Source organism: Tamandua tetradactyla, chromosome 8 (assembly GCF_023851605.1).
Source record: "Tamandua tetradactyla isolate mTamTet1 chromosome 8, mTamTet1.pri, whole genome shotgun sequence".
Lineage (NCBI taxonomy): Eukaryota > Metazoa > Chordata > Mammalia > Pilosa > Myrmecophagidae > Tamandua > Tamandua tetradactyla.
Window position 1 is genome coordinate 56,183,575 of NC_135334.1, and position 12,228 is coordinate 56,195,802.

Consider the following 12,228-nt stretch of genomic DNA (forward strand, 5'->3'; position numbering starts at 1 on the left):
TCTGGGACACTGATGATTCTTATATTTGAGTGCTTCATGTTGTCCATCATGTCCCTGAGATCCAATTCAATTTTTCCATCATTTTTTGTCTTTGTTCTTTTGCATGTTCAAACATTTGTCCATTCTTCTCATTCATTTATTCTTTCTTCTACTTCTTCAAATCTGCTGTTCTATATCTCTAGTATATTTTTAGTTGGTTTATAGTATCTTTCATCTCTGATACTTGCTATTTTCTAATTAGTCTTTCAAATACTTCTTTATGCTCTTCTAGTGTCTTTTTGATATCCTTTGTCATTGGCCAACCCATTGTATTTATTTGGCAGAGTTGTATAAACATCTTTGATTAATTGTTCCAAAGTTTGTTTCCTCTGGTGCTTTAATTTGGTCATTTGACTGGCTATATCTGCCTACATCTTCATATGCTTTATGATTTTCTGTTGCTATTGAGGCGCTTGCTTGTCTTAATAGGGTTGTTTTGGAAGTTGATTTCCCTCAGTCATCTAAGGTTTTGTAGTGGCTTGGATTTGTTTGAGGGTCTCCTTTTGCACTTTGTTCATCAGTAATTCCCCATGAAACCAAGACCCGGACTTCATGCAGGGAATGCAACTGTACTTGAAAATCTGTTTGAATCTAGACAGATAGGCTCTTTGTCAGGCTGTATTTTTCATTTCTTCCCATCAGAATGCGCTCTCGGGCCTCTTCTTCCCTTTGGGCCCAACTCTCCCTGACTACAGCAGCTGAGTGAGCTGGATAGAGACCCTCTGTAATTTCGGCCAGAGCTTGCTGAATGCCTCCAACCCTGGTGCCTGGGGGTGGGTAGTGTGCACCTCAGTAGAGATTTTACTTGTGGGCCTAATGGGACTGGTGGCCCCCAGACTCCTGCTTGGGTTACGGGACTGGGTAGGTCAGATGCCCCTGTCCACAGCCTATTGCATAATGGCTGCCGGTTAGGCATGGCACAGGGCATGGGGTATGGGGACATGGGATGCAGCAAGCAGCGACACGTGGATGTGGGGTGTGGCATGGACCACAAAGCACAAGAGTAGGGGTGCAGTATGGGGGCAGGGTGTCGGGTGGAACACAGGGTGGACGTGGAGTTGTTGTGGGGAGCGGTACAGGCATGGGATGCAACATGGAGTGGGTGTGGGATAGGCTGGGGTGTGAGGTGCAGGAGGCCAGAGCATGGCACATGACTGGGTGTAGGGATAGAGGTGCAGGGTGGGCACAGTGAGCAGCAAGGGGTGGGTTGCAACACCAGGCATGCCATGGGGCTCTGTGCATTGTGTGGGGAAGCAGTACACAGTGCTGGGTGGGGCACCCACCGCAGCTCTGAGTATGGCAGGTTGTGAAGTACATGGGTGTACAGGGCAGGGGCGTGGCATGTGGTAGTATGCAGAGCAGTGGGGCAACTAGGGGTGCAGCCTGGCTTGCTTCCTCATCCCAACCTTGTTTGTGCATTCCTAAGGGCTCTGGGCCTCCATGTAGAAGAGGGGGAGTGGTAGGCTTCTCTGTGTACTACCTGGATGGTCTCTATAATCAGGAAAAGCAGTTTACTGGTTTCCGGGTTCCTCAAGGGAGCTCCTGGCTGAGGGGGCAGACTCTTTGCTGGTCGTCACTTCTTTTCCCTGGTTGTGTCCCAATGGATCCACTCACCCCTTTCTCTGCATCTCATTTCCTCATCCTTTTTTCCCAGGACCTCCCTATTTAGTGTAAAAAGACCCTCACAGGTCTCTCGTACCCTGAACTACTGCCCTGGTCATTTATCTTTCATTTCTCTAGCTATCTGTTGCAGTGGGAATGAACTCAGCCTATCCTATTCTGCCATCATCCTTGAAGTCCGCTCATAAATTTTTGAACCATAAACTACTAGAAACTAAGGTAGGGAGAGGCTCATGTTCCAGGGATACTTCTCAGATCAGATGCTTCTCAGAGCAGATGTTGTGTGGTACAATGTATACTGTGTATTAAGAGGTAGACACATGGATTAGCTACTTAAGCAGAAGTTCCAGTTAGAGAACTCAGGTGAAAACAGATAGACCACATTATAGGCAACCCCTTCAAGATAAAAATCAAAATAAAATATGGATCCTTTTGAAAAGAAATATTTATAGTTCAACTGTCTTAAAACAATACTTTTCTATTTTTCTTTTATTTATCAATTTGAACACCACATCTGTTGGTACTGTCTTGTGAATGCTAGTACGTAGGGATGTATTCACCATAATCTCTACATGTAGTTCATAGTCCAGGGTGCACAGTTTAGAATATTACCTAAGTATCAGACAGTCTTAAGAATATTAAATACTCATATTTATAACCCAAATTGTATTTCAGTGCATAGTCTCTTTCTGAGCAACCATCATCTGTAGCTATTCTTTATAAGCTTCCTATATTAGAGAGGAAGTCTGAAGACTAACTATGGGGACAGAAGAGCCAAAATCGCTTTGTACTCGGTCACTGAGAAGCCAACTCCACAAATTGCTTTACTTAAAACCTTTCTTCTGAGCAGACTCTCTTGACTGTTGGCTACCCTTCCTCTATTACTGCTACTGCTGCTGCCGTTCTAGACCCGGTCAGACTGGGCCAGCAGGGCTCCCTAGGGAAATGGATGAGGCCTTGCAAATGAATCTGAGTGGGAGGCAGTCATCCCCTGGCATTGATGGCTGATTGCTCCTTTACAAGTTGGCGGAGCAGTCTTTGTGAGAAAAGCCAGCCCTTTGCTCATCCCTGTAGGATGAAGCCCAGCTCCTCAGGGGCACCAACCCCAGGCTATCACCTAACAGCTCAGTTTGCTAATCTTTATGCTCCTTTAGACACATCTAAAATGACATAGCATCTTTTTTGAATACTCAGACTGCCTTATATTTCTTTAAAATGGGTAAACTTGTAACTCTTTGGCACTGAGGGTGTAGGGGAGAGTAACACCATTTGATTTATTTAGAATTAAAGCTGGAAAGTTCTTGAAAGATCATTCACACCAGTCTTCTCATTTTACACATGAAACCCAGAAAGTGGAAGTCATTTTTCTGAAGTTACACAGCTTGTTGGTACATCAGCTGACAATAATCAGCAGATCTATTCAAGGCCAATGTTTAACTACTACATATTAATTAAACACAGTTTGGTAACATTTTGTAAGTTTTTAAGAACTTTTTTGGAATGTAATAACTTCCCTGAAATTTCTATTGGGAACCTATGTTTGGTGCTTTAGAAACAGAAGTGTTAAAGAGAAACTAGACAATAAGCTGAGAAGGACCTAAGGATGGAACTGTAAGGTCAGCAATAACACTATCAAAATGGATTAGTGGAGATTCTTTGGACCTCACTACTGGTTATGCGTGCATGATAAACTCTGTACTGCTGATCAGTCCAGAATGTGGGCTGTAGCTCAACAGATTAGCCCTGCTCCATGCTGCAGTAAGGATGGATGGGGGCAAGGTTTGCATGGTTAGAGGTATGCGGCCTCATGGCCATGAACCATCTTCTCCTGATTTACTTAAGGTATAACACAATTTCTGCTTCCTCCATGAAGCCGTGGATCATAGGGTGTCAGATCTTGATGTTAAAAGAGAACTTAGATACATCCATGTCAAAATCAATATGGCAAACTCTTCTAAAGCACTCCAGATAAATTGGTGCATTAGATTTTGCTTAAACATCAGTAATGGGAAGCATGTTACCTCTAAAGATACCATCTCCCACAGCTGGGTAACTTAATAGGAAGAAAGTACCTCTTTATTCTGTATAGCCATGTGCGTCCTCTAACTTTCATCCACTGGTTTCCACCAGGGAGTGTAAGGTTATCCCCTTGAGACTTGTAGACTGACCAACTCAGGCAGCCTTTGGTTTCTTTTGCCTAGGTAACTAGCTAAAATCATCCTCTTCTGAAATTATCTGCCTTTTCTCTGGATCCTTCACTAAGCCAACATTTACTGTGCCCTTGTAGTATGCCCAAACTATAATAAAAGCTAAGAATACTAGCAGGTAAGAGACTATCCTTGCCAGTTCATCATAAAGATATTTAGAAAAATAATTATGCTCAACGTGATTGAAGGGCTTTAAAAATGCAAATTTGATAAAGGAAACGCACAAGTATGCCTAACACAGTGTATGGAACATAGCAGTTACTCAAAAAATAATTGTGGAAAAATAAATGCTGGGATTAGCAGCAAGGTGAGGGTGATTAGAGAACTTTGGGAATGAGTAGGCATTTTAATTAAACCTTTAATAGCTAAGTTAGTCTTAAGGAGTATACCAATTAAAAGGTACTAAACTCAACTCAATTTTACCTTTTTACTATATTTGGGATCTTGGAAATAGTTAAGCCAGATCTGATGGGCTTTCAAGACAGAAGCTACCACTGTGTCTTCTTCTAGTTTTCTAATATTCCTAATGGAAGAGATGAGTTGCTACTAGCAGCAAACCCTCTCTGCAATTCTTAGTTCAGAATTTTACCATCCCTACCTTCCTAGCACCCCACCACTACCAAATCCATCCCAGTCATTCACCAAGTACACACATGCTTGGGAGTAAATGAAAAGCAGCATCTGCCCTCCAAAAGGGTGAGTGCTGATATAGTCACCAGCACTGAGCATATATGAGATTGTGCAACATCTGCCCCTCTTCCCTACACATTCTTTCTAAGTAGAGGTTAGAACAAAAATTCTGGGGAGAAGGAAACAGATACAAATACATACCCATTGCTGTTTCTGAAGCTGCAAGAGACAGTATACTACTGTGGAAAAGCCCAATGTTGCAGTAAAAGTAGACTTTGGTTTGAACCCTGCCCCCACTATTTACTGTCAACCTGGGTAACCCAAAGTAATCCCCTCATCATCTTAAGCCTCAGTTATCTCAACTGTAAAAGGGGAACAATAGTTCCCAGCCCACAGAGCTGTTATAAGGCTTTTCCGAGAGCATATATATAAAATGTTTTTCCCCTCTAATGTACAGGGACACTTGCTTTCACCTCTCAGAATCTATTGCCTGGTGGAGTGGAGTGAATATCTCCATGGCTGGATATCTGATGAATTAGCTCCTCTCTTACCACTATGTTCTCAAGGCCTACTTTCTATCAGAGCTTGGCCCGACAGGAAAAGGGCCATGAGTTAATGTCCTGGTCCTCAAAGTATGATTTTTCAAACCATCTCACATTTTCACATAGATGTTACACCAGCTCAGATGTTTTCTAAGTGACTGGAGTTTGCTGTTTGAAGTACAAAGCTGTTTCTTGTTTATCTTTGTAGTGCTCTAAGTGTCCTGCTCTGGCAAAGTGATTTCTCCCTGTGGGTACTCTGCAAGTGTTTGTGAAGTGATGAAGGTCAATGTGACATAGAAAAATGCCTCCAAGGCATGGATGGGTGTTCAAATACAGATTCTGTCATTTGCCAAAGCACTTGGAGCAATTTAACTTCCCCAAACTGTAGTTTTCTCATCAAATAGGAAAACTAATATCTACCTCATGAGTGTTGCAAGAGTTTAACTAAGATATATTAGCAAAGAATGTACAGCAATGCCAGACAACTAATTTAAAATGTGTGTATGTAAGTACGTATATATATGTGTGTGTGTACAGATATATGTGCATATATATGTGTGCGTGTGTGTGTACAGATATATGTGCATATATATATATATGTGTGTGTGTATGTATTTACCCTGCTAGAATGCAATATACCAGAAATAGAATGGTTTTTAAAAAGGTAATTTGTCAAGTTGCAAGTTTACCATCCCAAGTCTATAAAAATGTCCAAATTAAGGCATCCAGGTAAATATACTTTAGCTCAAGGAGGACCAGTGGGTCTGGAAAACCTCTGTCAATACGTAGTCACGTGGCTGGCATCTGCTGGTCCCTTTCTCCTGGACTCCATTGCTTTCAGCCTCTGTTCCCTTGGGGGTTCCACACTTTGCTTCTTTGGACCTGACTTTCATCTCTTGGCTTCCCTTGGCGCTCTCCAGGTTCTGGCTTGCTAATCATTTCATAGGAAGTCACATGGCAACTTCTTCTGTGCTCCAAGCATCTCCAAACATCCATGTCTCTGTTCTCCAAGTATCGGCATCTGTGTCAGCTCTGCTCTGAGCTCTCCAAAATGTACCCTCTTTTAAAGGACTCCAGTAAACTAATCAAGACCCACCCGGAATGGGCGGAGTCACATATCTATCTAATCAAAAGGTTACACCAATAATTGGGCATATCACATCTCCATGGAGATAATCTAATAAAAAAGATGAAAAGAAACAGCCATTCCAACAAGATTAGATCAGGATTAAAACATGGCTTTTCGGGGGGGGGGGGGGGTACATCATACTTTTAAACCAGCGTATTCCCATTTAATTTGTCCTCTAAGATGAAAGAAGACCTCTAAATGTTTTGGCTTTTATTTTTGTTCTTATCTTCAGTTGCTCTCTAATCTGGAGGAGGTACACGTGAGAAGAGCCACCAGCTAGTATCTTTGGAAAAGTTACACAGTTTCTTTGAGGCTATTATTGCTCACCAACAAAATTGTGATAATAAGGCTAACTTCATGGTGTTGTGATCAAGATTAAATGAGATGGCATCAGTACAGCATCTTGCACAAAATAGGTGCTTAACTAGTAGTCACATTGGTTATTGATGCCATCATAAAATGCATCTGGAACACCAAGTAATTTCCTTCCTGTTACAACTCCAGAATTCTTGATTTGTGTGAGAACCATTACCAACTCCTTTCTTCTACTTATCTGCTTCATACTACCAAAAACTTCCTCACCCTAACACACAGACAAACAAATTGATTTTTGTTTAATAGCACAAGATCCAAATTTTCTTTATTCTCTTGTGCTGAATCTTTGTTTGTGTTCCCCCTCCCTCCACTAATGAATTAAATTTAAGCCTAAGGGCAAAATAAATAGATTATTTCTAATTTGGACATCAGAACCTAAGATTTAAAGAGTATTCTGTTGTTTTCTGAATAAATCCTCTGAGAAAGAGAAGAAAGGACAATCCCCTTTGATAAATGAGTCTCCTCTAGAGTTTCCAGTTAGCCACAAAGCATTTGGGACTGTCAGCCTCTTTTGCTTTCAGTCTCAAAGGCAGTGATATAATACTAATTCTAATAAAATAGCAAATATTACTTTCCCCACCAGCATAAGGACGCAGTGCCAAAAATTCATGCAAGATTAGTCACTGTTTTGTTATTCATTTATGTTATCCAGTTTAGGAACAGTTATATTGATTATCATATGTTATCATGTAACGCTCAGAGTCAAAATTAGTCAGCCAGTCACAGAATTGTCACAGCTTTTCCTCCTTTTTCTCTCCTTTCCTTTCTTTTCCTCCCTCTTTTCTCTTTCCTCCTCCCTACCTTCCTCTTTTTACTTCCTTTCTCTTTCCTACTTTCCTTCCTCCCTCCTTTCCACCTCCCTTCCCCTCTCTCCTCCTTTCCTTCCTCATTTCTTTCCTTCCTTCCTCTATTCCTTTAAAATATTTATTGAGTTGTTGAAATAAACAGATGAATAACCACCATATTTTTATGCACTACAATCCTCACATTGAAAATTTTCTCGGGGTGTTACAGTGCACAAAAAAAATTTTTATTCTATTTTTAGAGTGAAAGTCAGAGACCTCTGTTGGGCCAGGACAATTATATATTTTTTCAGATGAGAAAATTGAGGCTAAGAGAATTTGAGCAACTTGTCTAGTTAAGAATATAATATGGCAATTAAGACTTGCCCTTTATTACAACGGTGAAAATAAATAAACGGTGGTAAATTCTGTATTTTTAAATCCCCCACAGGAACAAAGCAAGAGATATGAATGTTTGAAACAAGTGCTTGCTCCTTGGGGGTTGCCCTGCACTTCATTATTTAAAATGCGTAGCTTGGGTGGTTTTGCATTTTAGAATAAATAAACGTGAAATGAAGATGATCCCAGAAATAATAGAATTCTCCTATTTGGTGGGTGTGTGCTATGGGGGTGGGTGACAAACTTACCAGTATATTCTTTCCACTTCTGAGGCTGCACAATCTGCCTGCCTAATGCAATATAATTACCATCTAAAGTGACACACTGCATGAAGTATCTTGGCTTGAAAGTAAAGTTTATTGTGTTCTAGAAATATTTACAGTCATGTAACTTAGATGCCGTCATGAAACCAGTCTAAAGCACTCTTTAAAATTCTAACTTGGAATGTGTTTAAAACAGTCTCCTTAGAACAAAGGGTACAGGTGCTTTTTTTTTTTTTTCTTTTACATGCGCAGGCACCGGGAATCAAACCTGGGTCCTCGGGCATGACAGGCAAGCACTCTTACCTGCTGAGCCACCGTGGCCCACCCAGGTACAGGTGCTTTTGAGAACACATATCAGAAGTATAGCAGACGCCCTTCCTTGTAGACCTAGCATCCATTTTCCTCTTTCCTTATTGCTGGCAGAAAGCTAATTTTGTTCAGGTACTGCCAAATTTATGAGCTTCAGTGACCTAGAAGACTAGACCATCTCTTAGGAGGGTGAAATCGTTTTTATTGAAAGTGCTGCTTCAAAAGTAGAGCCCCTGCTATTAAGAACAAAAAGCCTCCACTAACCAGTTTATTTTTTTTTTAGTCATTTATTCAACAAATATTTACTGAGGGCTTACTACGTGCCAAGATGGACTAGCACCTGAGGATGAAGAAAACTGATCCCTAACCTCAAAGAGTTATAAGATGGAGCCAGGAATGTGGGAAAACAAGTCTAACAAGATTTTGCAGGATACAAACAGAAAGGATGATGCTACATAGAGAGAAAACCCCAGAGATCTGCAGAGGGATCCCCTCAAATATTGAGCTGATCAGAGCATGTATGTGAGAAATTACCAAAGGCCAATGCAAAAAGACAACACCTGAAAAGATCAGAGGTCTTAGCACCTAGAGTTCACACACAGAGATGGAAATAGCGCCTATTTCCAAGAGCCAGAGTGGAAAAAAATCATAATTCAAATGATATTGCTTAAAATACAAAAAAGCACCTTGCCTTGATAGTGGGGTGGAATTAGCTCAACATTAAGCACTGCTTGGACCCTCTCTAACAAAATTTAAAAGCACAACCTGAAAGGATATAACTGTACTGAAGTAACTATGACCCAGAAAAAGGCTCAAGAATATATTTAGGAATAGAAAACTATCTAGTTCCCAAGAAGGCAAACTCTACAAGGCCTAGCATCCAAAGAAAAATTACAAGTGTGCAAAATAGCACTAAAATGCACCTCATAATGGGGAGCTAAAATTGATTGAAACACGGGAAAGAGTGCAGACTCACGAGTGGTGGGCTGGGAGCCGAGGCCACAGCAGGAAGATATGGCTGGTGGACAGCAGAAGATTCAGTCTCAGCAGAAAAATGCCAAAAAGCAAGCTGGACAAAAGAAGAAACAAGGACACGACCAAAAGGCTGTTGCCAAAGCTGCCTTACTATATAACTGCGCTGTCTGTAGGACACAAATGCCAAACCCGAAGACCTTCAAGCAATACTTTGAGAGCAAATATCTTAAGACTCTACTTCCTCCAGAATTGGCTGATGTTCAGGCATAAAGTTGTTTACATGTGAATTCATGACATCTTTGACTTTTCTCCTGTCTCAGACCTTAGGTAACAAACCTGCAGCTGCTTTTCTAACAAACTATTGATTAGCAAAATAAAGTGGCTACAGATAAACTCATTTTTATGCTGTTTCCTTTTGGGTTTCATGCAAAGACAATTCTGTGTAAACGTAGAATTAATTCTGGTTTGAAAATCTGAAAATCAATCCATCCTTGTTACAAAAATTTTTTTACAATTGTGATTATATTGTTGTTCATATTCTGTAAAATAACTCATTTAATAAAGTAGTACTTTGATTTTATGATATCACCAAAAAATCCAATTGAAACTGACCCACAAATGGTGCAGATGACAGATTAGCAGTTTAATTAGTACATTAAAATAATTACGTTTATTCCATATGTTCAGGTAGCTAAATAGAATATGAAACATTTTAAACATGTCACACAAACATCCAGAAAGGAAAACTACACTGCCTGGGATGAAAAATACACTAGAATGGGGTTAATGGCCAGCAAAAGTTGCAGAAGAAAATGTTAGCGAAACTTGATGATAGAGCAGACTGAAACAGAGGAAATAGCTGTGAATATAAAAATAAAAAGTAGCATCAGTTAACTATAGTACAACTTCAGAAGACCACATGTGTACATAATTGGTCCCTGAAGGAGGGGACAGGAAAAATATTTGAAAAAACAACAGATAGAAATTTTCCAAATTTGATAAAAATTATAAAACCACATATCCAAGAACCTTAACAATACCCAAGCACAAAACACATGAAGAAAACTACATCTAGGAATTTCATCATCAATTTGCTTGAAACTGATAGGAAACAGAAAATATTAGAAGCACTCTTTAAAAATGATGCATTATATTCAGAGGAATAAAGATAAGGATGACAGCAGATTTCCTGTTAGGAAATAGTGCAAGCTAGAAGACAGTATAGTAACATCACTAAAATACTGAAAGAAACAAATCTATGAACTCAGAATTCTTCACCCAAAGAAAATGTCTTTGAAAAATTAAGACGAAATATGACATTTTCAGACAAACGAAAGCTGATAATATTTAGCAGAAGCAGACTTACAAGAAATTTTAAAGGCAGCCCTTTAAGCAAAAGGAAAATAATATTAGTTTGATCTATACAAAGGGATGAAGATCACTAGAAACAGTAACTATGTAGGTAAATACAATGCTTTTGTTTGTATTACTTAAACCTCTTTAAAAAGAACAAAGGACTTAAACTTTAAAAATTATAACAATATATTGTGGGATTGATAATATATGTAGCTGTCAAATATATGGCAATAATAACAATAACTGGGAAGGGAGAAATGGAAACAACTGTTTCAAGTCTTTTCTACTGTAAGTGAAGTAGTATGCCATTACTTGAACATAGAGTATGATAAAGATAGTCTAAAGATCTATATTATTAACTATAAAGCCAAAAGAGGAAAAATTATCATATAAACTACTCAATTAATGTAAAAGTAGGCAAGAACAAAAAAGAGTTGGGATTAAACAGAAAACAAATAGCAAGTGATGGATTTAAACCCAATCACATCAGTAATTGTGTCAATTATAAGTGATCTAAGCACCCCAATTATAAGTCATAAAATGGAAGGTTGGATAGAAAAGCAGGACTAAACTCTTTGCTAATATTGGAAACCCACTTTAAATAGAAAGACAAAACTACATTAAAAGTAGAAAGGAGGAAAAGATACACCTGCTTCAAAGAAAGCTGCGAAGATCATGTCAATATCAGATAACTCAGAGTAAAGAATATTGCCAGGGATAAAAGGATTTTAGTTTCATAATGTAAAGGGAGTAAATTCATCAAATGTATATTAACAATCTTAAAAGTTTATATACCTAATAACTGAACTTCAAATTACCTGGAGGAAAAACTAATAATGACCGCAAGGAGAAATAAATTCACAATTAAAATTGGAGATTGCAAAGCTCCTCCATAAATAATTGATAGTGTTACAACACAAAAGCTGGGGATTTTGCTGACTTTGGTTAGATCCAGTCTCGTTTATCAAGATAGCTTTGGACTTGGGGAGCGTTAGTTCTGGGCTGGCCCAACACCCTTCATTAATAAGTATTACAGACTGTCTTTACTGATTACAAGACTCTTCAGTTGAAGAACAGGATAACTATGAATGAAGGTTAGTCACAAGATTTTTACAGTCATGGGAGCAGAAGGTAAGGGCTATACAATCATTATCAGAGTTCAGGGCATCTGGATTACAATTTAGAGATCTCAGGGACTTCCCTCTCTCTGCTTCAATATAGCAGAAAGCAAAAAAGAATATCTATATAATGATTCAATAATCAAAATCATCCCTTAAATCCTGATTTCTTAGTTACAATAGAAGTATATGTAAAAGCACTGAAGATCTAGAAGACTTGAAAAACACTACCAACCAACTTGACCTACTTGGCATATGTAGAACATTCCACTCAACAGCAGCAGAATATGCATTCCTGTGCAATTGAAAAAATGTATAATCTGCTGTTGTTGAGTACTGAATGCCTGTCAAAGAAAGAATTCAAATTACTGACCTCAACTTCTAGGTGAAGAAACTAGAAAGAGAAGAGAAAATTAAACCTAAAATAACTAGAATAAAGAAAACAATGTCAAAGCAGATATCATTTAAATAGAAATAAGAAAAT

At 39.0% G+C, this 12,228-nt stretch overlaps 1 pseudogene; it reads left to right on the forward strand.

Moving 5' to 3' along the window:
* Positions 1 to 9,306: 9,306 nt before the first annotated feature.
* Positions 9,307 to 9,540, forward strand: LOC143643415 (zinc finger protein 706 pseudogene; annotated as a pseudogene).
* The last annotated feature ends 2,688 nt before the right edge of the window (positions 9,541 to 12,228 follow it).